This window comes from Taeniopygia guttata, chromosome 1A (assembly GCF_048771995.1).
Source record: "Taeniopygia guttata chromosome 1A, bTaeGut7.mat, whole genome shotgun sequence".
NCBI lineage: Eukaryota > Metazoa > Chordata > Aves > Passeriformes > Estrildidae > Taeniopygia > Taeniopygia guttata.
In genome coordinates this window covers 27,767,911-27,793,132 of record NC_133025.1, presented here as the reverse complement: position 1 = coordinate 27,793,132, position 25,222 = coordinate 27,767,911, and the positions used below count along the sequence as shown (strand labels likewise).

Genomic DNA, 25,222 nt, shown 5'->3' with positions numbered 1-25,222 from the left:
CTTAAAAATTTAGAACTTTTTGAAAAGTTAAAGAACAGCATGCTTTCCTTATTCTACAATCATGCATTTTAAAATAAAATTATTATTAATAAAGCACTAGCAAAAACCATCTTCAAAAAATTAATTCAGAAGTAAACAGGGAACAATTTGAGTACAATAATGTTTTATGTTTCTGGATTTTGATTACCATGAGCTCTTAAGCACCTGCAGTTTTCCAGATCACTGTGTCAAGCTCCATCCTCACCTCCTATTCAGCTGAGTACATGGAGTTGTTAATTTTAAGATCAGCTTGCTGTGCATCAAAGGTTTGAGAGGCCTAAAGAAATTATTCATGTCATAGTGAAAAGTAATACCACCATCCTTGAAATAATCACAATGAAAGATTAACCATGAGAACCTTGTGCCTTCCTGCAGTAAAACTGGCAGATGGGGCACAAGAGGACTCGGGCAAACCTGCACCTCTGGATCCTTTTGTAGAGAACTGTAGTGTGGAGGGATCAGTCCAGGAAGCAAGCACATGGGTGGAGAAATGTTCTACATCCTGGCTGCACAGCCCACAGCCAGCAATAAGACACACTTCCGGCATATGTCAATAAGGGGCAGACAGCAAGAAATAATATCTCAGAAAAAAATTCCTACAGAATTTAGAATAATTAAGATTAACTGTTGATTAAAAAAATAGAGTGGTTCAAACATTTTTACTTTCAGCTGAATATTTTGGGTTGCTTTCTCAATATAGTTGTGCAATGTAAGTGTAAGGACACAGTCAATCTGGTGGAACATCTAAGGAACTAATTTATCTTAATTATAGCAAGCATGCAGGACAACCTAACATAACATTAGAAAATTTATCTAGATTATATAATAGGCCATGGCAAAGTAGTTAAGTGATGGGTCATGAGTAGGAATTGTTAATTAATTGGTTTACAGCTATTCTTCCATTAGTAGCAAATTTTGGGCTAAGAAAATAACAATATTTGCAGTTAACAATTTCTTGGACGAGACAAAAAAAGTTTTTCAGTGGTTTTACTGCTGATCCCTTTAGACAAAATACTTAATTTTAATTTCAACACCTTCACTTTTTAAAAATTATATCCAGATAATTTACAGTCTAAACATCATTTTAAAATCAAGTGCTGGAGAAGACAATGTCTAAGTATAGTGCATAAATCACATCCTGCACGCTTTCTGGGGAGAAAAAGAAGAGCACTGCTTGCTGAATATGAAATCAGCCCAAGTTCTAATAACTATACATCAAAAGAAATTAAAAGAGCAAAAATTGTGATTCTCATGGTATAAAGCTTTAAATAGGTTCAGGATTAAGTTCTCAGCCTCATCATAAATAACTTATAAAAATCAGCAGAGTGCATTTTAAGGAGATCTACACTGCAAGAATGCTATATATATATTAAGAATATTATCTATAGAAATTAGCAGGAAAAACCTTAAAGCTACTCTTAAAAGTTTTAATTTATTCCAGGCTATCAAAATATGAATAATTGTAAAATTACCAATTGTTATCTAATTTGAGCTGTTTCTGAACTATTAAAGAAAAAACATTCATCCATTTCTATTTTTAGGTTGCTTTTACCTTTTATAATATATTTGAATCAGTAAGAAAATCTTACTGGAATATAGGGAAGAATTTAGATGAAGCAATTAGCTTCACATTTTCTCACAGAGTTTGCTTTTAAGATATTCACTTTAAAAATGGCTGTGACTCTACACCACACCACTCTCCACCTCAGCTATTGAGAATTTCTAGTTACATTTTTGATGTTAGATCAATTTGAAGATGAATTTTGGTTTTATTAACTCAAAAGTCATACACAAGCATGTAATATGGTTTGATAATGAAGAAGGCATTGACCTTATCATCATTCAGGTCCCTCTGGCTATTCCAGACCCTGGTGGCATTCCCAGAGTCTCTCACTTCACTGACAGAGCACACCATGGGCCACAGCTGCCCACCAGCAGGCCTGGGGGGTGCGGCCCTACAGCACATCTGACTTTGCAACCTGCAGAATTGGGTATTTGTCCTGTGGCTGAAAAAAAAATTAAGTGACCTGAGTAGAAGTTTTTTTAAATCCAACTACTCAGTATTCGTTAATGAGAGGACAAGAATTGGATCAAGTCAGTGAAATAACCACACCCTGAAATTTAAGCATCACTTTCAAACTTGCAATTCATCTTAGAAATCCCTCACTTCAGTCGGCTGTCCCAAAAACACCACTTCTTCTGCTTATTTTACATAGTCATTACTATAAATTATTATGAATAAATGAAAATTTTGTTTTATTGTTCTTTTGGCTTCCATGAACATTCACACCAAAGCCTTTGGTTTATATGCTCCATCTAGTATGTTCCAGCATAGACATTACTAAAGAAATGTCTCTGAATAATTAGGTACAGTGAGTGGGTTATATGAAACCAGTGCCAGATGAGCTCCACACAGAAAGAAATACTTACAAAGATGTATAGAAGATTCACAGAAAGAGTTCTGACATCTTCCAGTGCTGGACAAAGTAACTAAAATCAAGGACACAGCTATCATCTGTACAGTAAAGTCATAAGACTTCCAGTGAAGGCTTCAAAAGCTGCGGTTCTGCATGTAACAAATAGAATTCCTCAAGCATTATAATAAAGTTTCTAAAGCATTTTATTCCAAATAAGTAAGTTTAATAAACGTGTAAAGAATTAAGCATTGCTGTTATCACATTAAATTTGATGAACTTGAATAAAACTAGAGCTTAGCATTTTGATTTGTCCTTCAACTGCAACCAAGAGCAGAGCCCAGTCCTTGAATTTACTCCCCATGACAAATCCTCCCTCAGGAAGGAGGAAGGATTGCACTGCACAGCTACATGGCACCTACATGACTCAATTCACAGCATCAGACCACTGGGTAGGCAATGGGTCTCATTCCACAACTGGCAACCTCTAGTGACTTGTCTCATTTTGCTATTTGATCATTTGATTTGAGAACCACTGGTGTCAATCATTTGAAGTGCTTCTTTCATCAGAAGTCGTGGCTGAAATTTCATTTAATATACATGAAAAGTTTTGGATGTGCACAAAAATAAAGCTAAGCACAGAAGGCCACTACAAATGGAAAGTGTAGCATTAAATGTTTCCTTTCACCCCTGAAGAAAGATGCCTGGAGGTTTTTTTCTAAGTCTCATCATAACTTTCACTTCTTAACCTAATTTCACAAACAAATTATTAGTGCAAAATAGTAACATTTATATAGGGCTCAGTTATCCAAACTTCTTTCAGGCTAAGAGAGAAAACAAACATGGAAAGTATAGAAATGAGCAGCACACATTTGCTTCTCTTTTTCTTCTCCTCCAGTCTCTATTAAAAATAACCGACATTATAAGGAATTCTATAATTCATGGTAAGATGCATGACAGAACTAGGAAAACAAAGTCACCTGCAAAATTTCTGCAGGCACAGCAGAGATACAGTAAAAGAGAAAAACTAGAGTCACCTTGAAAAGTACTAATGCACAGCACTCATCTGCACTGTGGGGAACAAAGAGGAAGCACATTATAGTATCCAAAACACATTGTAGTACTTAGGAGAATGAAGTTTCTCTGAGAAAGCACATATTTCTGGTTTTAAAATCTTTTATCTTCATACTTTCCCTGTTTGAGGTAGTTTTGACAAAGTTTTCTAAACTCCCACTGGACTGAAAACAAGAACATATTATGAGTGCAAGAGAGGTGTCATGAGAATGCTTTTCTGAGCATTTGAACAGAACAACCAGTTCAAAAAGAGATTAAACAAATTCCTGGTGGACAGGTTAATCAGAGACTACTGAACAACCACCAGCTGGCTCTGGATCGGGGATTCACTGAGTAGCTGAAGGCTGGAAGCTGGCAGGTAAAACAAGGGAAGCATTTGTTGTTAGTGACTGTTCAAGCTAGGATGCTGGATTAGGTCTGGTCCAGTACAGCCCTCCTCACGGTCTTGCATTATGCTCCCCAAAAAATCTGAACTGTATCCACTCTCACCCAAAACATCCTGCGTGACAAGCTAGTCCCGGGTGTCTCAGACAGGTAAAGATGCTCTCTAGGAACAATGGCAGCAAAATAACCAACACTACCAGTTTTCTGAATACTACTAAATGCTTACTTGGATGAAGCCCTTGGCAAAGGTTTTTTACCAGACTCTGGAAAGTAATGGTTCTCTTTTTTCTCAGCAAAAGCCCATTTAAAAAAATATTCATGGTCTGGATTGTTACCAGCCTACCAATGGATTTCTGGTTGCTGTAGCCCAGGCAGATCTAATAGAAAAAACAGATGACAGGGTCTATATTTCGTGCCAGATGTACTCAATTGTTTGGCATCTCCTTCTTTAAAGAGTTATCTCAGTAATGACTAGATTCCAGGTGAAAATTAAGGTAGTCTGTTTTATTTTTAAATGTGCCTCAAATGGAGATTCAAAGGAAATGTCGAGGGGAAGAATGTTTCTGTCTTCTAACTATGTGATCCTAGATATAGCTTCACTATAGCTCCTGCAGTATATGTAAGTAGTACTTTCACACCCAAATGTGTCTGTGTCTATTTGGATTTGGACTGGTTTACTTTATCTGACTTCATGTGTGAACATGCCTTTGTTTTATAGAACATACAATGTCTAGAAGGATTTTTAATTAGTTACTCCATAAGATTATAGCAAACAAGGCATTAAAAAAAAACCAAACAAAAAATCCAAAATGCTAACCTCAAAATCAAAGATGACCCTGCTCTGTAAATGTACCAATAAGTGACAGAAGGTACAGATCCTCTGAAGAAACTATCACCAATACCAGGGATAGTAACCTCCTAATTTTGGCCTGTAGTTCTGGCTCATGGCATAACCCAGAAGGTCCTGAGGAGTTTGGCAGCATCCCAGTGCCTGTGATCAGCTGCACATGGACAGCTCTACTGCCCAGAACCTCCATAGCACAGCACATGGCAGCTTGTCTCAATTCTGAAGCTGTGTTGTGGGCTGCAGCTGCTTGTGCACTGCCATCAGGATGAGAACTCTTCTTGCCTATTTAGTGAATTAATCAATAAACTACAATTTCATACAGCACATGTGGAACCCTTGGGATGCTAAAAATAGACCAAATGATGAATTTCTCTTTCTGGATTTTTTCATGCTTCTTACTACTAAAACCATGAAGAGCAAATGCACAGGAGAGTATCATACATCATTGGTGTCAAATTATTAATTTGCAAAGTCTAAGTTGTCCAACGGGAAAGCTGCCTGTAGATTTCAGAGCAGCTATGCAGGCTAGGAGGACAGAGAGAGAGGAGGGGTAACACACTTTCCTCCTGTGTTGAAGCTGCCGAGTAAGAGGAGGAAGAGCTTATGCTTAAGGATCAAAAGGGAGGATGATGTGCCCCAGCACAGTTGCTTGGGGTGCTTTGGGGTCTGTGGTGTTCCCACTACAAGACCCCTGGAAAAAGGGAGCAGAGGACACAGAGCAGAAAGAGATGTTAGCTCTCAACTCCCCTCTAGGATGGGGAGTTGAGAGGAGGAGAAAGGAAGGAGAGAAGCTCAGCAGGGACTGATGTACTGGTTTTTCTCCTGGCACGTTGGCTCTGCTGAACATGCTTCAATGCCTACAGCAGGCTGTCTCAACAGATTAAAGGAACTCCACACACACATAGTGTGCTGGGAAGCACCAAGTGCTCCTCTAGTTAGGGTGGTATAAAAGAGGAAAAAAACCCACCTGCTACCACTGCAACTCACACACCTTTGGCTTGTATAGCACCTTATTCTTTAGCCTGTAAGAAGACTAATAACTAACAAGCATTTCTCTAACTCTAGCAGCACAAATGCCCCCTTTCCATCCCTAGATATACATTTCAAACCCCAGGATGCTTCAAATCGGGGTGGGGGGGGGGGTGGGGGGGAAGGAAAAATCAGGCCAGTAGTTCCAAAAAATAAAGGGGGGAACACTTCTATTTCCACTGCAATGTTCAGTTCTGGTAAAGACAAAGCATTTGAACCCAGTAAATAGCAAAACTATTATTTTTTTTTTTTCTGCAATAGTAGAACAACTCTATAACTATTTTCCAGTAGTTTCCACCATTTTGAGTGGAGTAAAAATCAGTAATGAAAAGAAGTGCAGAACTAATTCTATAAATGCAGCTATGATTAATACAATGCTACATTACCGTCACAAATAAAGTAAGGCCAGTTTGGGATGTCTTTCTGTCTTAAGATTAAAAAAGCACTTATTTGTGCAGGTTAACATCCCAAATTTTCTTCCTTTCCATGAAAAAAAAAACCACAAAAAACTGTGTAAGTCCCAAAGTATGATGTTGCTACAGGCAAGAGATCAGAAGATCAGTGTTGGCAGTCGTAGCCAATGTGAAGATCCTGAGCTACATGTAATTCATAACAAGTTCAGATGCAGCTCCTAGGCTTGGCTTACAGCCTCCATGGACAATGTGGTTGCCTGAAATCTTAGCTGTGGTAGGAAACCAGCACTGTGTTGTGTTGAGGCTGCCACTGTCAGCTGATATTAAGCCCCATGAATCCCAGTGCAGGGAAGCAGAGGAGCTTACATTTTTATGCTATTGCTTCCATTCATATTGAGCTTTGTTTTGAAGTGCCTGATTGACACATCATAAAGGAGATGATTTTGTTCCCTGGACAAATCAAAATTTGTACAAATGTAATTCTGCATAATGAAATATCTGATCAATACCAATCAATGCTATCAGTAATTCATGTACTCCTCATTTGTGATATTAGATTCATAGAATCATTTAAGTTGGAGAACACCCTATACTAAATCATTATGAGAAGTTGGCAAAGCTGTGACTAAACAGCCATCACTGTATTCAGAGAACAAAACTGCTCATTATGAGAGCTTCAAACACTAGGTCAATCTAAATTATCTTCCAATCACTCCAAAAAGACCACCTTGATAAGTGAGGGAATCTGGAGGTCCTGCTTTTCCTTGCATGGCTTCCCCTTTCCTATCCTAAAACCCTCTTCCTTCTCCATCACACTAAAAGACTGCAGAAGCAGCAGCAATGGAACCTTCTACTGATTTCATTCCCATTAAACTACACGTGAATACAGCAGAAAGGACTCAAGTTACTCTAAGATAAAGGTTTTCTAAAAGAAGTAAAAAAAAAAAAAGTAAAAGCAGAAATCCTTCTGATACTTCTGTCCTATTTGGCAAGAGAAAGCTGTCTGCCAGTTTGCAGCTCACAGCTCTTGGTGTTTCCCGGCTGAGACTTCTCCCTAAGGATGTCCCTGAAATATTTTCATCAAATAGCACAAGGGAACAGCATGCTCTGCCCCAGGAGGAAGACAAAGACTAGCCAAATTTGTGACCACTCTGCAATCATTCCCTGCAGCTGTGAAATCCCACTCATCCCCAACTAACAGCATTTTCAAAGAAGCCCAGTCTTCCAAACCTGGAAACTTAAATCAAGAGCAAATTCAGGAAGAGTCTGGTTCCAGCCCTACTGCTGGGTACATATTTTGGTCCATAAAACAGTTCCACCTTCACTGCAGAGCATAAACTAGAATCTGTCACAGGCTGAATACAAGGTCCTGAAATTTCCAAGCACCTTCTGATGATGGTGTCTAACATGTAAGCTCATTATTTTGCCTGTCTAATGAGTTAAAAGACTCAATTCTTTTTCAGATGTCAGTGTTTTCTTATGAGAAAATATGGCCTAAACTTTGCCTAAATGTCTGCTGGGATATCAAAGTGAACATCATTACCAGACCTATATAGGTATGATTAATAACAGTTTTTCATTTCCATCAATTAATCCAATGAAATTTTATATTTAATTTCTAACACTATTTTCTGGTCAGTAACAAGTATGAATTCTTGTGACACAAAAATGTCAAACTGGTGGCATTTATCTGATGTCAAGACCAGCAATAACCCTTTTACAGTCTGCTGGGTTTCTCCACACAGAAGCAAACATCCCAAGGGTAATCTATTTCATCCTGTAACAGGGTGCAGTGGGAATAGCCTCACATCTAATGAATAAGATCCTCACTCCCATGCCTTTGAAGAAGGACTCAGGATGGGAGATTGGTTACTGAACAGGAACAAACGCTGTGGTTAAGCCATATTCCAGCACCCAGAAGAATGGCCTGTGTTTGAACTCCCTATGCTGCAAGGTCTGCAAATTTTGCTGCCGTTATGTAGTATACCTGCTTCCAACATCAAACCTTGTGGAACAGATTTTGCTGTCTACGACTACTTTATTTTCTGCTGTACTGTTCCTCCAGTCCTTTGCACTTTACTGTACCCATAACAGACCAAGTTTTCAAATACTGAACCCATTTTTAAAATAAAAAGAACAATGTAGCTCAAGAATCTCAGCTGAAAAATTCTAATTTCACTGACCTACATTAATCAATGAACTTATAGCCTCCAGCCCAACAGGCAGCTGAGTAATTATTTTTATAAAGTAATCTTTAGTGTGCCAGATTTTTTTTAGTAAAAATGCTACCAGTAGAAATCCTATGACACAGGCTTCTCTCACCACTTTATCCTAAGAGACTAAAGACCTTATTTTTCAATATACTGAAATATTACTATACTGTGAACAATGTCTTCAGCAAATTAGATAGAAAAGTTTGGTTCTCTTCCTGCTCAGCTAAATCAAATGAGTTTTTGGTGCTACAGGTAAGTTTAACTCAACTCTGTCATCCATTTAATTTTATCTACAGGAAGATGTTAACAGAAGGAAAATTTGCCTATTCTCAGTTACTACTGAAAAATTTGTACTTAGGGAACAGACTTCTTGAACAAGCAGGTATTATATACAGACATATTTTTCTGGTGATAAGCACTGGTAAGGTATCCATATGTTATGCACTTTAAATTGTTTTATGCAATTGCTAATTGTTAAGGGTCTGAAGACCTATTTAATCATTCAAAAGCAAGCTCATATTCTCAGTGATTACTTCGCAACCATGGGATAAAATGTAAAAATACATAAATGACTAATAACATTATACAATACAGTGAATTACAGGAAAAAAAAAATCAATGTGTTATGAATAATTTAGAAGCATGCTTCTGCTTCCAAAGGTACATGCTGAAACATTTATTTACAGCTCATCTAGTATTTTGCCACTTTTGGAACAATACCAACTGTATGATCATTTACTATGCAGTAATTCCTGTTATTAATTTCTCTAATTTGCATTAATTTCTCATCTGATTTCTCTTTATAGGAACAAATGAAAACCAATATCAAGTAGAAGAAAAAAACTTTCCTTTTACTTATCATAAGGCCATAACTCAGCAGTATGACAATGCTACTTTACTGCAACAGGGAGTGAGAATGATCTATGTTCATTAGAGTTCACCTGATGCTTAAGCATCAGCTCTTAAAGCTCCTGATTTTTCTACTAATCATCCCTTCAGTTACTAACTGAAGGGATCTGCTCTACAGCTCAGAGCAAGAACAAAATCAATAACATTTGGTAGCATGCATCAATTCTCTGACTGTAAACGTATTTATCAAAAGACAATTTTCCAGAATTAAGTCTAAGTCAGTTAAAATTTGCTTAGTTGCAGTTTGAGAAACCCAAGCACTATAATTGAATCTTTGGCTTTATAATGAGAAAAACAAAGACAATATTCAAACATGTTATTAATGGACACTTCGTCTACTTTTCTGCTTTTCTTTTTCCTAACAATATCCCTTACTAATAAGATGCTTGCAATATTGTCTGTTCTTGACCCTTTCCTCTGAACAGCATCATGGATTACTTATTGTTATTTTAAATTATGTAATTACCCAGTTATCTGAGGAGATTGTAGACAAAAACACCACCACCAAAAATCTGTTCTTCCTCAAATTACCTACATTAACAGTAAATAGTTGCTGGGCTGCCTTTGCTTTCCTCTCTTCATTCAGGCAGTTTGCTCTGTAGTGACTAAAATATTTATGTATGCTCCTCTGAAAATAGCCAAAGCGACTAACAATCGTGGTCCCTAGGCAATTTCAATGGGCCCTGGATACCTCTCTCAAATGTGTTGGAAACCCAGCCATTATTTTTTAGACAATATTTGTATTCCCAATTTTTTACCTTTAATTAATATATCTATTTCCTCATTAAACAGGTAATTCAGGTAGCTCACCTTCAATGTGGAAAAAAATGAGAATGTTGTTGTAAGATCCATGTCACCGTGATTATGGCTGTGATTTTTTTTATTTATGGCAGCCAAAGAACGCAATGTTCAGTCACTGATACATCTCAATATAGTAGCAAAGCACTGCAACAGCTGAGCCATATTCAGTAAATCACATCTGTTCCAAATTCAGTATTTGAATGTGCAACCCTTAACTGCACACATGTGAAATTCTCTCTCACAGAAATACATTTCCATTAATTTACTTAGTTTCCATGAAAACCGAAGTTAGGTATTACCTAATTAATGGAATGAAAGGAATTTAGGAAGTTTTTTTCTGCTGTTATTCTCATTTTTACATCTGTTTTCACAGTCGAAAGCCTGCTTAATATTCAAATTACGCATTTCAGGTAATATTTCATGGCAGAAGCAGGGAAAATAGAGTAAATTCTCCACGGCAAATGAGGACTGACGAGCATCTTTGCGAGCAGCCAGCTATCGTACACATCTTCCTTGTAAGCATCATGAGAGCTCCTCCCTGCTGTCGCTGCCGTGCCCGCGCTCGCACGCCTAGCGATGTGCTGGCATTCGGCACACGCCAGATCCAGGCTTTGCCAGGCGGGATTTGTAACCCTCTCTCTCCCCTCTAGGCCTGCTCTTCCCCAGGCTGGACCTCGCAGCCGCGGCCGCTGCGGGAGGCGGGCGAGCCCCTCCCAGCCCGGCTGTGACTCAGCATCCCGCAGGCGCCCCGGGCCCAGCACCGCCCTGCCCGCCAGCCGGGCCTGCCCGCGCCGCTGGGCGAGCGGCCGGCACGGCCCGGCCCGGTTCGGCACGGCCCGGCCCGGTTCGGCACGGCACGGCCCGGTTCGGCACGGCACGGCCCGGTTCGGCACGGCGGGTGGGGAAAGGGCCACCCCGGGCGTCAGCAGGTGAGCGCATCCCTGCACAAGAAATGCGCTCCCAGCCAGCACGGCGGGTTCCAAACTGCCCGGTGATCGCTTGGTTTCGCTCGGGCAATACCAACAATGCCTGATCTCGGGTACAGCGTTCTTCCAGCTGAGTATTTGGTAATTAACAAGCAGAAGCACACTGTTCACTGAGACAGGGCTCCGTATGTGTTTCTGTGGAAAAGTGGCATAAGGACTCAGGGATCCAAAACTGGCCCATTAGGTGTTATTTGATGCAAATGTAAAATAACAATGTCAACTCAAAACAAAAAGGCATTTACCCAAGGAAGAGTAGAATCCTGCTGTGAATGCTTGTAATGCTTACTGGCAATACCTCGGTCTTTGAGATCACACAGGAAAACAGGTTTCAGGTTTATTAAACCAGCTGTTTCTCAATGCTCCCTGACAATATACCTCTTTGAAAGTATGAGTACATCTTCAAGTTACTGCAGAAGCTAAAAGCATTTGTACTTCTTTTTCCAAAATATTAAAATCTACAAGTGCAAAAAATATGATCTAGAAATTTTCAGCATTTACTGTGGTAAATAATTTTAATTAAATAATTAATTTAACTTAACTTCTTTTAAAATGTGGTATCTTTACTGTACATCTATATTAGACAATTTTCTTAAATATATCTAAAATTGTCAAATTAAAGAAAGGTAGACTGCTTTTAATTTTTTTTACTTTCCAGCAAGTTCCATAATTAGAAATAGCTGTACTTATATGTAAAATTTCTAAAAGTACATAGTTTTCTGAAGGACAGTAAGGACAGGCTTGTCTATTCACTGAATGAAAGCCCAGATTTTTATCCAAAATGTAACGGTATTATCATCTTCATTATTTACAAGACAGAAAAGCAACAGATTCTGGAATGCATTTTCCTGGCACACATTTTACTGTAGCTTGCAAATGTTACAGAAAATGTACAGAAAGAGGAAAAATGGTCAATGAAATTTCATTGTCATTATTCAGTTAGGATCTCTAATGAAACAGATCATGTTATTATATTGATCACCTCGGAGACTGTCCTGCCCCTCCCCACAACACAGTCATCTATAGCAGACAAAAATTGATCAGAAATGTACATTCTCAAACGAACTGCAGGATTCAAACACAGTGTTTAGTCTCAGCAACATTTAAACAACCATTTAAATATATTCAGACAAGTAGGATCTCTGCAGTTATATCCATCTGAGAATCCTGACTCTGCATTCCAGCCCAGGTATCTGAGTCAATGTAACCACACTGCATCATCATAATCCTGTCTCAGCATATTCCCTCTATTGCACTGAAATCCACAAATAAAAAATATCCCTTTTTACCTTAGATGGCAAATTCCTTCTTGTCCTTTTGTGCATAGTAACTATTCCAAGTTTGCATATTTGAAAAAAATATAAGGATGGTTAAACCAATAAACTTTGCAGATCCTCTCCTGCGGCAGAAAGCAAATTACAGGGAAAAAAAAAAAAAACACACAACAAAAAAAAAGCCCACTTCAAACTGTGACCTCAGAGCAGAGCACAGCCATTAGCATCCCTCAGCCAACCTTCAGTAGAAAGCAGGTTTAGACAGCACAAAAACTGGCTCTGTATATGGCTGCAGTGCTTTCAAATCAAGCATTCTGTGCTGTAAGCTCGGGGATTTATATCTTCTTAAATAGGCCGTCCCACTCAATGCTGCTTGTGTGCATGAAAATATGAAGCATTTCACTGCAGTCACTTTATGCAAGAAACTATCCAAGTCATCTTTACAATTTCTGTCACTATGCTCTGAGACTAAAGAATGAGGACATCATGCATAATTCATGCATTAAAATTTTCTGTGCACTTCCTGCAGCAACTGTTACATCCAGTAATGGGGTATTGATCAGCTCATCGCTAAAACGATTGGGGCTGGGCAATTGCTGTGCTGCAACAAACAATATTCTGTCCAAAACAGGATGCAGACACAGGCTTTCCCCTGCAGCACTCAAATATAACTCCAACATACATAGCATGTCATTAACATATTGCAGAGTGCTTAATCTGGACTCTGCGTTTCTTTGACCTCCAAAAAATGCCATGTTATCTGAGCATTTTATTTGAAGTCTCTATTCTCTGCAGACTCCTTTGACTCTGTGCAGCATGAGAAGCAAGTATGTTTTCCTAACCCAATGTTCAAAGCACAGTGAACCTCTGAAAGCGAAGGGTAGATGTAAAAGCTTTCTACCCCATGCCATATTCTTTATCCCATACACACTTGAACCATGTTTCTACCAGGAAACAAGTCCGTTCTCCCTTGAATCCTTTTATTAGAGTGCATATATTATATTCTATCTGCATAGATACATAATTTTTATCTAGCACAAAGCACATAATTTGTATCTGCCAGACCAATTAAAACATGTTCCAGAGTTTCTACTTCCCACAGATCTGACCATCTTCCAGCCTTTTCACTACACTCCTTTCTCCTGCACCCCTGCCATTTAAATAAGCTTCATTAAGAGTATATCAACCCTGTCTTCAGCCTCTGGGCGTACCCTATCTCTGACTGCCACGTGCTTCTCCTCCCATACACACAAAAACCAAAAGTGCCACTGTTTCATAAGAAAAAGATGGACAAAAGGAAAATAAAGTCATGACTGAGGTGAAACTCCAAAGCAGTATTTAAAAATAAAATAACGAGGATCTTTGATTACCCTGGTGTTGCCAAACAGCACTGTGTGTGTGAACACTGGTGTGTGAACCACATAGACCTGTAGTTTCATGAAAGCCATGGAATTATTCCTTACCCTTGACAGTTTGGGTCTGCTCCTTAATCACTAAAATACATCATCATCACTAACATAAAGAACTCTTACTGAGGTTTGTTAAAATATATTCAAGAGGTTATTCAGATAACAATAATAATTTATTCCTGGCAAAACAAAAAATCTTGATGGAACTGAAGCACAGAGACGCATATTGATGAAAACCTGAATCTGGGCTAAAGTATCAATTCTCCTGCAATTGTACACATTCAGAGTCTTCCCAAGTAAGTTAATGGAAATTGTCTGGAGCGAACAGGATTTGGCATACAGTCTGGAAACTTGAATGAATAGAGGCTTTTTCAACAGAAATTCGGGAAGAAGTTTTTCATTGTTTGCCTCTCACCAAAGCAATCACCTTTTAGTATATCCAGAGCCAACTGCTTTCCTTTATGCTAAGGCAAATGTATCTCCCAGAAATTCCCTATGACCCTATGGTACATCCTTTCTCAACAGCTACCAAAGCTATAATATAACAGCAGTTAATTGCTATTTTGGGATACATCAAGATCAGAAGTTTAGTTTGTCAAATTCTTCACCCATTACAATACTGAGTGCTGGGTCACAATAATCTCTGACAAGCATGAAGCTGGAAGTTACAAGTCATAACAGAAACTGTGATGTTGTGCACATGATTCTTTATTAAACAGATTAGAATGGAAATAAATCTCACAAAGATGAGATTCATGCCCCAGGTCATGTAATCCCTAGGAGTTCACTCTGGTTTTACTCTAATCAATTCTAAGTGAGAAGTTTACTGGGAAAAGAATGCTTGTGTAGGCACTGCAGACTACTTCATCCTGCACTTACCATTACAGTGGGCATCTCCCATTACTTGCTATGTTGGGAGCATTCGCCAGATGTCTAAATTTGGACAGATAGCAGCACATGCCCATGCAAGAGTAAGATGCCCATTCTCTGTCAGAAATCTGACAGAACCTGTTCAACTCTTGTGGTCTGTTTAAGGGCAAGTTGAATCATTCTTATGTTTGTGGACTTTGCTGATTAGACTTCTGCCTAATAGCAGAGAGCATGTCAATCACATCTAGGTACTAACATGTAGAGCACTCAATTTCTCAATTTACACATTTCATTCTATCACTGTATCTCCCCTTCACGTGGTTTAACAAGATGATTTCCTGGACACAGGGTAGGAGACACAGCACTTTTGGGAACAGGATCACTCTCCCTATTCATGCTATGTCTGGGATTCCTTAAAGAAAATGAGCAATTGCTTAAACCTGATTTCATATGTAAATACCACAACACAAGTGCCATATTGGACAGTTCTGTCCAGAATATGAATTTTGATCATTGAAAGAAAGACACTAACTTTCTGCATTTTATTATAAGATAAAGTTAAACTACTCATTGAATTCAGGAGTTTTTACTTCTGATGTTTTGGCTGCCTTGGCACAGTCTTATCCTGATATCCCTAACTGCTCCTTTGGAAGTTATTCAAAGGAATAACTTCATCATTTCTTCTATGCTTTCTGGAGAAGTTTGAAATGAAAAGTGTCTCCATGTGATTGTATTGGTACTGTAATACATCAGTTAAATATTTGTGTGGAAAAAGACATTATTAGAATGTCTGCAGCATTTGCCTGGTATTTTAGAATTTGTATGTAATATAGTGGGTTCCTCAGAGGAAGACTTAGAAGCTCTGAAGAATAAGAGAATTTCATCTATCAGAGAATTTCCTAAGATGCATGAAAAATACAAATAGAAACTAGCACACTTTCTTTGGAAAATAAAAAAGATAAGAAGGGTTTTACAATTTAGACGGGTAAGAGATAGAAACTGGACAAACTAGTTGAAGCTACTGGCATCCGCAAACATAAATAGGAATGTTATAGGTATCATTACACTGAAGTACTGCCCAGGTATTTCACTGTGTTAGGCACCACAAAAATATCTGACAATCCATGCTGACAGAAGCTGTGACAATATGACAATCCATGCTGACTGCTTTCTCTGTGAATTTAATTGTAATTTTAGCATTCCCTGATTTGCTAATGATGAAAAGGAGATAATGAAAATGCCATGCTCTCCTTGCTTTGCTCTTCCTATTCCACACTTTTCATGTAAATGAGACATTCTCATTTTCACTATGCCTAGATAGGTATCAGAAACCCACAAGAAAAAATACAAAGATTTATCGTTCATCATGAAAAACAGTTCTGGAACAATACACAACCTCCCAAGCCCTCCTGGAAAATTACCCTTTCAAAGTAGAAACTCCAGAATTGGGAACTTTCTCTTCAATCTGCAACAGGGAAAGTACTCATTGCATATAAGGTTTTAAGACAGTCTATGCAGTAGACTGTCACATACTCTGAATCACAGGATCCCATTTTTAGTAGAGTATATTCTGAGACCAAAAAACCATTTAATGCTGCCATTTCTTATAAACATCTTACAACTCAATTTTATTCCTGTAATTAGTTTTTCACTCTGTTTTTCATTCGCTACTCTCTCTTACTATGGTCTAACCTCAGCCTTGATGCATAGATCACGCACACATTTAGGTTGAAAAGATCCTTGAGATTCTCAAGTCCAACCATTAACATAGCACTTTTGAATCCTGATGTTCTATCTTGATGGCTTTTACCTTTTGCACTAAAAATGTGCAAATGGAACTCTTTATATCTCTATCATTTGCAGTTATCCAGGCCTCAGGAAGTGGGCTCATGTTCATTCTTCCTGACATGCCAATAATTTTCATGTTTGGGAGTTTTTACTTCTGGTGTTTTGGCTGCCTTGGCACAGTCTTATCCTGATATCCCTAACTGCTCCTTTGGAAGTTATTCAAAGGAATAACTTCATCATTTCTTCTATGCTTTCTGGAGAATTTTTTCATCTTTTTTCCTTCTAAAATTTTACTGTAGTACAATCTCATCTGTAGACACAGTGTCGACTACTATCTCCTCTTTAGATGCTGTACCTCTACTTCAATACTACCTCATTTCTGTACAAATTTGTATCTCAGACAGTATTTCTTATACTGTAAATTCAGGCATCAACTTATGCTCCACATAGACAAATTAGGGTTTTCATTACCCACCCCCACAAATTCATTCTACCAGATCCTTTCTGAATCACTGTGTACAGTCTGAATGCTATCTCTAACCCAAATCATCCTTAGATCATTAAATTCAGACTTGAAAAATCTTTCTGCATAATATTGCTTATATAAATATGATATGCACTTAATTAATACCCTTGTCCAGATTCTCATCATCTCAGAAAAATAATTAATCCAAAATCTTGTCCTCTGTCCTGGACAAAAACAGCACCCTATCAGAGCGCTGCTGCTCTCAATGTGTGATTTCTCTCCTTGCCTCCACTTCTTTGGTATGTCAAATAAAAGCAAGTTCACATTGGTTCCATGAACCACTCTCATTATTATTTTCACTTGGCACTGAACAACCAACTTATAGTTAATCTGCAAGTTATTTTTCATTACGTCCTTGCTAAATTTTCAGTGAACCACTTCTATACTTCCTCCCATTACACTTCACACTTTGGAAGAACTCTGCAACACCTGCAATTACTGCATTCCCCTCCTTCAAAATCCTTCAAATCCTTCATTAAATCTTGCTAGCTATGATAATTGCAAATTAAATTGACAGCATGTAGGCCGCTCTGAAAAGCTAAGACCACTATCCTCAATGGTTGATTTTCTTTTACTGTTGTTTCTTTGTAATTCCCCATCTGTCTCTGCCTTTTATATTATACTTCCACTTATAACTACTGTGAGTAATTCTTACTGAGAGAGAGACAAACTTCTTGTTTGTTCAAAGGGATCTCTGTTTGATGACTCTGACTTTTCAGCACTACAATAATGGAAAGTACTGGAAGACACAGAGCAATAGAACGTATGGAGTCAGGTGTAGAATTTGAGCTTGCTCCCACTTCCTACTGAGAAGTCATATGAGGCTGAACAAAATCAAGACTGCAGATCAGTCATTTAAGCTGAAAATGTGGCCTTGATCTTCTGTGGACCACATTACTACCAATACCTAAACACATACAACAACAAAACCACTGCTTGTTCTGCTTTACTGTTTGTTAGTGTTCCAAGATGTCAATGCTACTAATTATATGAAAATGTTTTCTTTAAATATTATTCAAAAACAATCATGACATTTAATGCAATTATATAAATTGCATGCCAACATGATTGTCCCTACTACATATAATATACTGTATTCTGTAATATAGCACAGAATTAAAATATCACACTATTTATTTATAGTTTAGATTGGTCTTCTTTTGTTTTATAACTAAGATAGTAACCATAGTTATTAGTACAACAGACTACTACACTTATTAGCCATATTTAAAGTGTAAAAGAGATTCCATATATACTGAGAAAAATGCCACTACAAATATCCTGAGAGCTCCAACAGCCAGTTACAGATACAGAACTATAGAGTACTACTTTCATGTTCTCCTAGGCCTTTGCACTCAAACAGCAACAAAGGCTCTATCCAATACAACACACAAAACTTCCCTCCAAATGGTTTACAACGTTTACAGAGTGATTTACTTCAAATCACTGCTGATTCAAAGCTAACATCAACTGCAGCATGACTTGCTGCAGTTGATGCTTCCACAGAGTGTCTGTAATACTGATGTGAAAATTCACTTTTTCAGGTCTCTTCACGTGCGTTTTTGGTCACATCCTTGTCCTCAGGCCAGCTGGCCAACTTTTAGAGCAACTGAACCTCTTCATACATTTTGAACTTGGGAAACTGACGGAATCTGTGGTATTTAAATGATTCCAAGATTGAAGAAAGCCTCTGTTTTTCAGCCCTGCTTCCAAAGAAGTCGTAAATTGTCTGTGCTGTTTTCAAGGTTGTTTATTCACGCTTATCTCTAACATGTTCTGCTGCCCTGCCGCAGGTCTGCCCTGCAGGGCAGCGTGTGGGGCTCTGCCCCTCAGTGGGATGTTACAAACATTATATACCAGAAACTACGTGTGCTATATTTACAATAATGTGCCAGTATCTATCACCTACATTGAATAGTGTGTCCCCAGTCTAAACCAATAGAAAAATGCCAACACCACAGGAAAACATGGAAAACATGAAGAAAAAGGACAAGGCACACCCAGTTTCCTCCATTTTGCCTCCTTTGAACCCCTTATCTAGAATCCTAAAATTCTACTTTTGCACCCGTGCCACACTAATTATTACTTATATCAAACACTCAGAGCTTGTAATTCATCCTGTAAGATTGAAAACTCTTTTCCATGGACAGAGATCAGAGACAGTGTCTCTTGGTACTCTGTACAGGGGGGTTTCTGACCCCCTGCCAGAGTCTCAGACCTTCCAGGGCAGCCAGAGGGATGCCCTGGATTCCCACAGGAAACAATCTGTTTGATATGTTTTTTTCCTGTATCTTCAATACTGCTGGTTTTGCACTCTACTATGCATGCTTCTTCTATTATGTTCCTGACCTCTGGATTGATTGTTCTAGCTGTCATTAGTTAAGAACTCCCTTCTTTTGCTTTATTTGTAATCACAGAAACAACTTACATCATAGGCTAAAACAAAGCAAGCCAATGCTTGACCCGGCAGCAATTTGGTGTTGGGCTGCCTGGCATTAAAGCCAGACTCCTTCCCACATACTCGTCCAAGGACCTACAAAAATTCAGGGTACACCACAGGAATCAACTGAATTATGTGTTTTGTTGAAAAGTAGAAAAAGCCAAGTATCCATTAATGTGAAAATTCAGGGCCACTGCCTGTGCAGAGCATAGCAACAAGTACAGGGCTGCCAGGTCTTTTTAAGCATGAAGCTCAAGCCAATAAATGTTTCCAGCCGACTGAAATGCTTTAATGACAAGCCTTTTACCATACAAACAAGAGAAAAACTGCTGCATCCAAATATCTTGCTGGGGTTGAGTGGGAGGGGGCCACTGGGTAAGGGCAGGGGCACAGGCAGCCAGGGCCACAGGCAGCTCTCGCCTTTGAGAAACAAGTGCATGGCCCCTGAACGAGCAGTTTGGGACTGCGCTGACAGCAGCCAGGGCAGCCGTGGATCTGGATCACTGGATAAGACCATTGCAACGGGGCAGGCCTGAGGTCCTCCCCAGAGCACAGCACGTGTCAGAAGGGTGAGACTGAAATGCTGACAGTGCCCATTGTCTCACTGTGCCTCTGCTGCACACACCCTGCCAACTCCAGAAATCTGGGGAACAGCATGCTCGCCACAGGGATCTGGTGCCCTGAAAAAGTGTTTCAGATGCCAAACCACTGAAATACCAACTAATATTCTCTCTGCAAATACTTATGAAAAAGTACATGATAGAAGGCTTTTTCTCTTGCTCACTTTGGAATATGCACATTTGGATTTTTATCTGTTTTCTACTCAGTCTGCAAACTCAGGGAAAGCATATTACAGCTGCTTTTCAGGGTGGACTGCTGTTCTTGCCATTGTAATGATGGAGGAAACAAGCATGCCTTTTCTTACAGCAAGCCACTAGAAGAAATACATTATTTGCTCACTTAATTTTATTCGGTTCTATATTAGTTTTGCACGTCATACTACACTTCTGAATGAAAAAAATGTCAATGGGATTCCTAATAAGCAGCATAGAATATCATTTGGGTGCATGAAAATCCAGGAAAACTGAAATGAGAGGCCAGTATTTAATCTTTATCCTCATGTCAAACATACTTCTCAGTCAGTACCACCAAGTGTTTTCAAATGCAGGTCAATCTAGATCAGTAGCTTGCCAGTAAAGAAGCAAAAAGTCACACAAAATAGGCAGAAAGCCTCCCACTTCTGTGCTACCAACAGCCTGTATTGTCAGTGACAATCATCCTTTGCTATTCACCACCAGCTCTTTCTTCTCTTTGCCAGAGCATGGCTTTTGACTTTCTCATCTATGTTTGTTCACAGTTCTCTGAATCAACAGCTCCATCACACAACACACAGCATTAGCTCTGCCTGACCGGAGAGAAAATAAAAATAAAAATAGAGAAAATAAGGTCTTTTCAGATTGGGAACAACCGTGTTCCTCCAAATAAAAACTGAATCAGACATTTAGGTTCTCCTAGGAAGGATCCCTACAATAATATGTATTCCCAAATCAAGAACAATCGTGTTTTAATCTTCCACCTTAGAAATGCACTGTGAGAAATTGCTAACTGCAACTGAAGAGATAATATGAAATGAGGAGTTCTAAACATGCATCACAGATTGCAGGGGGAAGAGCCTAGCAATTAATAGAAGAGAAAACTGTTATCAGTGAGAATTTAGTGGAAAAATCAATTAAATATGTAAATTTTCACCTTTGGGGGAAAACACAAAATTATGCCAGACCAGGATTATAAACTCTATAAAAAATGGGAATCAAGTTCTTTCCTTTAAGCCATATTTTCTAACCTATATCAATGCAACTGGTTTACGTGACTTTTACTTTCTTCTCCCTGAACTGTAATACTCTTGGGGGTCCTTATGTGATTTTTTTTTTTAAACAAAAAGCAGATTTCACAATCACACACAGAATAGGCTATTTCCATGGGGTGATGCTGAAATCTGAATGAAGAGACTAATGTCTGAAATTTTGTCTGAACAGACAACAGAATAGCAGACATCACTTTATGAGAAGCACAACATATGATACAAACTACAAAATATAAGGGGGCACAACCACTACACAGGGTATGCAAGATCATTTGCTCGTTTTAGAAGAGGCTAAAGCAATGCTACTAAAACGTAATTCCCAATTGGGAATTCCTTCTTTGAGGAAGCATGAGCTCAGTTTCTAGTCCCAAATTTAAATGCTACCACAGGATACACTGTAGGAATATTGGTTTTGAATGAGTAAGCAGTAAGCATGTAAAAAACAAATAAAGGATACTTTTGAATGGGTGTGGTCTAATTCTGAAAGAATAATACTTTTTGGTCCAATGACTGCAGATTGTAGTTTACCTGATTTTAGCAGCAAAAATCAAAATGAAAAATGATGACCTAGTATCAGAAATACCTCTTTTTTATACATTTAAATGCTCACCATTTTTTAAAATACACACAATATAGTTCCAATACCAAGCATTTTTATGTATATGGCCAATGATGGGATGGTTGAAGGACTGCAACATTCTCCTGCTGTTTGCAGAGAAAAATATCTGCATTGAAGTGTGGATGGTCCAATGAAGATAAATTAAAGATAATTTTCCAAATATTCTTTCAATTACTGAGGTCTGCAAAAATTAACCGCAGCTCCTTGACAAATACAGCAAATGTTTCATAGGAGTTGAATCACTATAAGACTAGACACTGCACCTTATGGGCTGCAGAAGATATGAAAACAGTGAACCTTCTGCCCGGCCCTCCCTCAAAAAAAAAAAATCTAAACCAGTTAAATTACTGCTTTTTTGTAGTTGTCCATCTTATAATTCTCCATCCAATTAGTGAGATGAATAATTGAAATGGAACAATTTGGGCCTCTGAGCTGACATAAGTTGCCTGTTAGTTCTTTAGTTATTTTTCACTTGAGACATTACCAGGCATACAGAGACTGTATTTTTGAGAGAAAAATGCTCAGAATGTTTCAAAGGAAAGGAAACTGCAGTGAACAGCTTAATGGACATGCACGTTAAGCATCTATGAAAGAAAGTAGCAATATAAATAAAAAGTACAAATATGCAGGTCTTCTAGCTACCCCACATGAAAAGTAACTTCTGAAGAATATCAAAAGGTACTATCATGTTGTGTTAGCTTAATTGAGTGTTTGGGGGCTGTAATTTTTAGGATTTACAGAAAGTGATGGACTCCATTCTGTATATGAAGCTTTTATTTATAACAGCAGTATATGGGTACTGACAAACAATGAATCTATGGCCAAATCCTGAAATAAATCACAAATATACCATCTGGCACTAAAGATTTATCTAAATGTCACTGATATAGCCCACCTGTTCTAAGAAGTTTCATTATACTGAAGTTTCACCCAATTTCTCACAGAATTTATTCATTTCTTTCCAGCATGAGAATGGGCTAAAATAAAACAACTGCAGGCATACAACCTTAAAAGTAAATAACAGAATTTATCCATTAGAGAATTAAATATAAATATAATCATTGACTCTAAAGAGCAAATTAAGTTATTCTTGAACTTAAAAGTGATATTGGCCATATGCCACCTCTTCCCCTTGTTTTCAGTGTACTTTCTGCCAAGAAGCATGTAAAAGATTTTGTTCCTATCAGACTGAATAATATTCTAAGATAACCTGACAATGAAGGACAGGAATCCTCTAACCAATTCAATTTTGATCTTACCAGTGTATTTCCAGACTACTGATATGTTATCACATCTTAAAAAGCTAGTAATCTTTTGTAAGAGGAGCACTAAATCTGATAGATGTCTCTTACCAGTAACTTCCTCTTATTTCCTAATATAAAACAAAATTGCTGCTGTACTGCAAAAAATATGGAGCACAAATTAGTGACATTTAAGTGACTAAAGAAGCTTAAAACTGTGGCCAGGTTTTAAAAAATTGTTTTCTAACCTACAGGCTCCAATTTTGCCATTGAAATACTGGCAGCTTCTATAAATTTCAGCAGGACTGCAGGGTTGTTGTAGTGTGGGAAATGTTTGTTCCATAGTAGTTAGTTATGCTTATCACAAAAGTAGTTAGTTATGTTTATCTGCTATCTCCATAAAAACAAGCTGAGATATCAATGAACACCACTGTTGCTTTAAAAGGAAACATACAAGAATTTATTATGACATTAACATCAGACAACAAAACCATCAAAGATAAACTGGAGAAAATGTCTCATACCACTCTCTGTAGTTTAGCAATGCGTCTGGGAAGTACCTACAGTGTTCATCACAAAATTCCTCAAAAACATTTCTAGACATAGGGCAGTACAAGCAGTTGTAACATTGCCCTGTGATAGCCTTTGCCCTTCTTACCAAACCAGCTCACTTTTCTGGGTTTTCATTTAAAGATTCAGACTCCAACCATTTTTAAGAAAAAAAAAACTAAACCAACAAAACAACACAACACACACCAAACAAACAAAAACCCAACTAAAACCTAGTTGCATCTCCAGCTTTTGTGGTTCTTGATTTCTTGCCTACTTCTCTTTCTCTGCGTGATACAACATATGAGATTTACTTCACATGTGACTCCAGGCAGCCACATTCTCTATGCCCATCACAGCTGTCCTTCCACAACAGCATTAAGCCTCTCTTGGACACCAATCATCCCCAGACTGAGAGCACTGCTGGCATGGGGAGCTGGGGTTTAGGACTTGTGATCGTATCTTTGGCACCCACACCTTGGACTTTATCAGAATCTGCTGCTAGGAGAAAGAGCATGAGCTCTCCATCATCAAACTGGATGAAGAAAATATACGAGTTCTCCTAGCTGCTGACATCCAGAATTTTCCTTGCAATTATCCTAGGCTTATTAAAATAAAAGTTAAAGACTCCTAAATAGCACCCCATGCAAGCAAAATGAGATCTGCACTGGACTGCTTCAGCATTCAAAAGTGCCACTGCAGCAATGCACTCTTGCAGTAAAGACTCTTCCCTGCATGTTTATCACAATGGAGAGTCAAGAGTCTTGACTCCACCAGGAAAGACCAAGTGTGTTAGTGCTACCACGTCTCTTCTAGGTTCACCTTAATGAGCCAAAGAAATGCTCACCAAAAAGTAGGATCAGCTTTTCAAAATTATCTGGCCTTGGTTTTATTACTATGTAAATTCATTTTTATTCACAAATTCTCCTTTTCACTAACACAAAGACCTTGATCCAAGACACATTTGAAAGTTCCTAACTTCTCTGCTGCCTTTCTTCCTAGATTTGGAAAGAAAGATTTTTACCTTTTAAAGGTCAAGTCAGGCTGCTTAGACTTTCTTGCTTTCCTCAACAGGGAACATTTTGAAGATTTATTATCTACTCCCATATGATCCAAACAGTCCACCTCCAAGTCACAAAGGATTTATTTTTAATAGAAATAATTAATGGTAAGCAAGAAAGTAAATAAACTGCAGTAAGATTGCTAAGGCACATTTATAAACTATTGGAACCAATGCTCTAATTCCTATATGCAGTTAGACTCACTGGGAAATTTACACAGTAATACTACTCATTCGTAATTATTGCTATAATTCCCTTATTATGATGATCATAGAAGCTTTAATTTGGAAGATGTAACAATCATCTGGGCCCCAATCCAGCAAAGCACTTTAAAATGTTAATATTTGTAATAAAAATAACCAACTGGATTAAAACAGGACTGACACGCTTAAGATAATCTTGGCTTTGTTAAGCCTATAATGGGAAAGTCAAGTAGAAGCATTATAAAAGTAGTCCATGAAATCCTGCCAGAACT

The 25,222-nt window shown here is 38.2% G+C and overlaps 1 protein-coding gene across 6 annotated transcripts in view; it reads right to left on the bottom strand.

Moving 5' to 3' along the window:
- The window catches only part of CNTN1 (contactin 1), a 209,817-nt gene that overhangs the window by 112,175 nt on the left and 72,420 nt on the right, over positions 1-25,222 (bottom strand). Inside the window, exon 1 of one of the 6 annotated variants that reach the window (XM_030258300.4) lies at positions 12,396-12,785. The exons of 3 other annotated variants lie outside the window; for them this stretch is intronic. The gene's annotated coding sequence lies outside the window, so the exon portion shown is untranslated. Of the gene's footprint in view, positions 1-12,395; positions 12,786-25,222 lie in introns of those variants that run through there. 2 more of the 6 variants (XM_030258289.4, XM_030258294.4) reach the window with 2 other exon arrangements.